The sequence below is a fragment of the Diabrotica undecimpunctata genome, chromosome 9, assembly GCF_040954645.1.
Source record: "Diabrotica undecimpunctata isolate CICGRU chromosome 9, icDiaUnde3, whole genome shotgun sequence".
NCBI classification, from domain to species: Eukaryota; Metazoa; Arthropoda; class Insecta; order Coleoptera; family Chrysomelidae; genus Diabrotica; species Diabrotica undecimpunctata.
In genome coordinates, this window is record NC_092811.1 from 68,302,755 (window position 1) to 68,308,754 (window position 6,000).

A 6,000-nucleotide genomic window follows, 5' to 3' on the forward strand; every position below is an offset into this window, starting at 1 on the left:
TGTGGTAGCATGTTTCTGTTCTCTCTTTAAGGTAGGTTATAGTTTCTGCTGCAGTTGCTTGTTGACTTGGTATCATGTCTTTTTATTTTTAATATAAAAATCATTGACATGTTAATTATATGATTTTATCTTATATCACAGATTTTGCATAAAAAGTTTTTTTTTTTACTTTAAGATTACCTTTTTTGTTAGATTTTTATTAATTCTATGTAGTGTTTTTAATGTTTCTAATATTTTAATATTAACATTCATACTATGTTAACATCCATATAATGTGCAATTGTAAAATATTCCTAGTTTATTAAAGATTTAATGCATTCATAGCTGGCTGTGTGGTCACCCATTGCAGTTGATATATTTTACTTTATTGTCACATGATTTTTGGGGACATTCTTTAGATTCATGTTTGCCTGCACATTTTACACATTTGAATTGTTTATGACAGTAAGTTGTTTTATGTCCGTAGTCTTGTACATTATTGGATTATTCTTTTGGTATGAGGTTGTTCACATTTGACGATAGTGTTTCCTAGATTTTCTATTTTTTATACTTCTTTGATGTTATTTTTCTTCACTATGATGCCAAATAAAACATTGGTAATGGAATTTTTTATGTGTAATGTTTTATACTGTGTATGTTTACTGCCTCAATATATCTGTACTTCAGAACCAGACAAATGTAAGTCACATTTAGCCAACTTTTCAGGAGAGAGCAAAAACTAAAAAAGTTGCCTAATTGCTTAATTATAAAGCTGTCACTTTAATTTACCTTCAAACTATTGTTTGTATTATTAACAAATAAGTATCCTTTATTTATTGTTTAATTTTTTTTACTAAATTATATCCCATTTTGTAAAAAGTGGACTTATGTTATTGTGGCTCCACACAAAACCCTACTGTAGGACATAGGACTTACTTATCTAGGAAAAGGTGTTTAGAAATAAACTTCATGTGCTACTATTAAAAACACGTAATTATTATAAACAAACATAGATGAAAAACTACCATTTAGTCAATGTTTTTCAATTAATTTTGATTATTGTCAAAGAGGTCAAGTAGAAAAAAAATTATTCAAGGGCATTCGAGTCATCCTCAGGGAAGTTGCCTTCGTGTTCACCATGTGGAAGGTTTTGAAAGAAAGATTTGTATTCTTCAGGGATCCATTGCATCAGGTTCATGAGGTCGTTGTACTTTTCATTGCTTATTTTCTTTTTGTGTGCCTGTATTTGTAAAATTGCCAATGTCATATTAATCCCTTCTTGCCTCCGGCATGAATGAGGAATGAATCTTCCTCAAAACTGTTTTTATAGTATAGCTTACTGTCCCCTTTTCGAAGCTGTAACCACACTGCAATGGATATTAGAAATGGTTCGTTGTTTGTGTTCTTCTTTCTTGATATAAATGGGGCGTCTTTGCTCCTCAAGAAGAGAAAATCAAAGAAGTGTTTAATGCACATCTGTCTGACAAATGGATTTTTTTTGAGCATGTAGCAATAAAGTTTACCCAATCATTATTTGTAGTGAATATGGTGTTAGTTTTTATTTGTTTTTTAGCTCTCTCTATTATTCTGTGTTTTCCATCAACTTCCATGTGGGTGTGTCCATCCAAATAAGAACTTGTGGTTGACTGTCTTTACAGTAGAAACTTTTTTCAAGAGTCACAAATGCATAAAAACCATATTCATATTTCTGTTTTGTCCACTGCAATTATCTGTCCAAATAGTCAGTACATCAGTAGGCTGATTATTAGTAATTTCTTCAGTTGGCCATGTAAATAAGTAAGACGCTATTTCATTTCCTTCTTGACCCGCTGTAAATTCACAAGTTTTATCAGTTGTTGCATCATAACTAGTACTGTTTAACTAAGATATGTTCCATGGTACAGACATTTTAAGATAAATCGAAGTTTTTTTTCTCTTTTGGGTATGAACTTGATATTGCATTCTTTTTGTCAAGTTCACTAATCAATATCTTAAAGTGTTGTGCTACGAAGACTTAAGACTTTAATGTTTCATAGCTGATGGTTTTCAGTATATATTGTGATTTGTTTAAATAGTTACTGAATGTGTTTTATCTAACAATATGGTTAATGTGTTGTACTACATCTACATTATATATGGTTGTCGATGGTGGCTTAGGTATATTTTTTAAATTATTTTGTTAATCATTTCCTTCTTTGCTCTCTTCAGTGATCATGCTAAACGAGCTGTTTGTGTTCAGTGGCTTTTGCAGCCAATAGTCACCATTTTGTTCGTTTTCTACATTTTCCCTCATCAGGACTTCTCTATTCATTTTTGTGAATGTGAAATGATGAAGGATTTGGTTGAGATAAATATTGTGGGATAATTGGTTGCATTTGTGTGGGTAAACCTGGCATCTGTTGATTTACAACCTGTTGGTAGTCTCCTGGGGCTGTGCCATTGGCAGTGGGAAAAATATTGTTAATAAGAAATTATTTTGTTATAGCACTTGTTTTATTTTTATTTATTTTGATCACTGATAATTAGTAACACTAATTTATATAATTAGTGTTATTAATTATCATTAATAAGTGTAAATACTTGAATGTGCAAAATAAAAGCCTGTCTGAGATTTAACTGTTTTTATTTAATAAGAATAAACTAAGACTTACATTAAAAATAAGTCAAATAATTTATGTGGTAAAATTGTTTACAGCTGACTGCTGCCAGCTAACTGCACCATTGCTATTAAAAAAATCTTGAAATTCTATTCTGACATCTTTGGCATTTGTAGTACAACGATTTCCAGCTTGCCTACTAATTCCCTGCATTTTACTTAATAAATCTTCATCCTCCTGGTTCTCTGTATATATTGAAGAGGTTTTTAAAAGGTAGTTGTGTAAAATACAACATACTTTTGTAATCATACAAACTTTTTCGACATTGACATTCATTGTGTCTAGTAAGATACGAAATCTATTACAAAGAACACCAAAACTATTCTCTACAGTTCTTCTAGCACGGCTGACTCTATAGTTATAAATCCTTTGTTCGTTTGTTAAACTATGAGACCTATAGGGTTTCATTATATTTTCTTTTAAAGGAAATGCATCATCTCCTACAAATACATAAGGAATTGGTTTATCACGCCCTGGTAAACATTACGACCATTTCTTCCTATGTCTACAATAAGAAATTGACCATCTGCATCTAGTACAGCAAAAAGTACAATGCTGTCAGTTCCTTTATAATTTCTATAATAGGCTCCATCCTTTTTGAGAGGCCGAAATTTCACATGTTTTCCGTCCATAGCTCCTACACAATGTGGAAACTGCCATTTGCTATTAAATTTATTACTAATTTCCTGCCATTCTTGTTCTGTTTGTGGTGCCTACAAGAAAAACAATTTGAATTGATATTTTAACTTAAGTAAATTCAAACATCTACTTGTGCATTTTATATAGATAAATACAAACCCTTAAGTATTCTTTTTCTAAATTTTTTATGATTGCAGCCATTACTTCCTTTATTATTACACTAAGTGTATTGTGTGCAATTCTCGTGGAGTAGCTTAAACTTTTTAATGTTTCCCCTGTGCCTAAATAGCGTAAAGTAACCATTAATCTGTAAAGAACAATATTGTTTAAATATAAATACTCTTAATTCAGTCATTGGTTTGTACCTGTTCGCACTATTAATGCTTTCACGCATTGATGTATTTTTTTTTGCCAATGTCTTCTTGGACATAATTTAGTAATGTTTGGAAGGACTGTTTAGACATTCTTAAATAATTTTTATAACTTAGAGGGTCTTCTACTCTAAGTTCGTTGTCCACTATGGATAAAAAATTGTTAAAAGGGCTTTCATTTAGTCGAAGAAGCCAAGGTCTAGCCCACATTTTACGTTTTTTCTTTGGTACTCTTCCAGCCTGATATGTCAGAACAGTGGCAATACTTAAACAAGTTATAACTCCCTTCAGTATTTTTATTTTCATCGTGAATAAGAAAAATTTTAATTGTAAATTAAGTTAATTCTCGTTCTTACAAGTGATAAAGGGAATGCCACTGTCCTCATGGATAGAGATCAATATCTTAACCTCAGTCAATCGTTGTTAGATGATGATAGATACTATCAACCTCTCTCTACCAACCCTTGCTCTAAATTTACAAATAAAATAAATAAATTCATTACACACTTAAAAAATATAAAGATCATAGATCAACCACTTGCAAAATTTTTACATAATTATGCTCCCAGATTTTATTGTCTACCTAAAATACATAAGCCCACATTGAGCATGAGGCCAATTGTTTCTTCCATTAATTCACCAAACACTAATATTGCAAAATTTTTAACTGACATCTTATCTAAATCTTATAATTATAATAACTTTAATATTGTTGATTCTTTTCATTTTAGTGAATTTATTAATAATTTTGAACTTCCACAAGGCTACATTTTAGTGAGTTTTGATGTGGTATCTCTTTTCACTAATTTACCTCTTTCTAGCGTTATTACCTCCTTAAGAAATCACTGGAACTCCATCCAACCAAACTGTCCTGTATCCTGGAATGTATTTGCAGAACTTTTACAATTAATATTTGACACTAATTTTTTGGTCTGCAACGACAAATATTACCTTCAAATTTTTGGGACACCTATGGGTTCCTCAATCTCTCCCATCCTGGTTAATTATGTACTGGATGATTTAGTATCTGACCGTTTGGGTCTTTTAGATTTCCAAATCCCTTTTATTAAACGGTATGTTGATGACTTATTACTAGCCTTACCTCCAGACAAGATTCAGGCCACCTTGTCTTTATTCAATGAGTTTGATCCTCATTTACAGTTCACTGTTGAACATGAGAAATCTAACACACATAGTATTCCCTTCTTAGACATGCGTGTCATTAGAATGGGAGATAACACCCTTACTACAAGTTTTTACAGGAAACCAATGGCCTCTAATAGGTTTCTCAACTACCACTCTTGTCATCCCTTTAAATATAAATTAAACCTTATTAAAGCTTTAAGCTGCAGGCTAAATAGACTGATACATCCGATTAATCGAAGGGAATCCTTTCAATTACTTAAAAATATTCTGATTGAGAATTCCTATCCATCCTCCCTTATTAATAAATACCTTTTCGTTCAAAGCTATGGTTCTTCTTTAAACGACATACCCAATGGTGACCAACTTAGAATAATATCAAATAATTCAATTAACAACACTGTTCTGCCTAATACTGTACTTGGGAATCCAACTACCCATTACTCATCTTTACCTTATTTTCCTCAAGTCACTGAGAAACTCGTTAAACTGTACAAACATAACAACGTACCGGTTAAAATTGCTATTAAGAATGCTAAGACTGTCAGGAATTTGTTTTCTAAAACTAAAACACCTCTGTCCATTCTGGAACAAGTTAATGTAATATATCATATACCTTGTGCTGAGTGTGACTCATGTTACATCGGTCAGACAGGGAGATCACTGAGAGGGCGTCTTACGACACACCGCAGTGATATTAATTTATCGAAGCATACTTGTGCTCTTGCCCAACATGCTATTAACACTAAGCATGAAGTAAACTTTAATGAAGTTAAAATTCTTGGCACTGAACGCAATCTCGTTAAAAGACAGTTTTTAGAAATGTGTTCAATATTAAAACATCCTAATACCCTTAATAAGAGAACCGACATCAGTAATTTGAGCCAAATTTATCATGCATTAATTTTGCAGAATTAGGCTTGATATGTTGTTTACTTAAATTTTGTCCCACATTGGTGTTTTCTTCTATCACATTTTCATATAATAAATTTAAATAAAAATAAAATAAAATAAATTATTCCTTCTTTAACTAAGATTTATCAACTTACATTTTATTAATTATTTGTCAATATCACTTTTACATAATTAAGTAATTGTTCTTTTTGATGAACTAGTTTGATAAAATTTTAAACTGAAATTGATTCATAGAATCTTTTTCATTACGGTCCTAAATGTTTTGAACCTTTGGACTGTGGAAGTTGTATTAATCT

The 6,000-nt window shown here is 31.2% G+C and overlaps 1 long non-coding RNA gene across 1 annotated transcript; it reads right to left on the minus strand.

Annotated features, from left to right (window-relative positions):
• Window positions 1-3,178: 3,178 nt before the first annotated feature.
• Window positions 3,179-3,701, minus strand: LOC140449666 (uncharacterized). Its single transcript, XR_011951857.1, has 3 exons — window positions 3,641-3,701; window positions 3,435-3,582; window positions 3,179-3,349 (listed from the first exon to the last, which is right to left on the minus strand). It is a non-coding gene; the product is annotated as an uncharacterized lncRNA (long non-coding RNA).
• Between the last annotated feature and the right edge of the window lie 2,299 nt (window positions 3,702-6,000).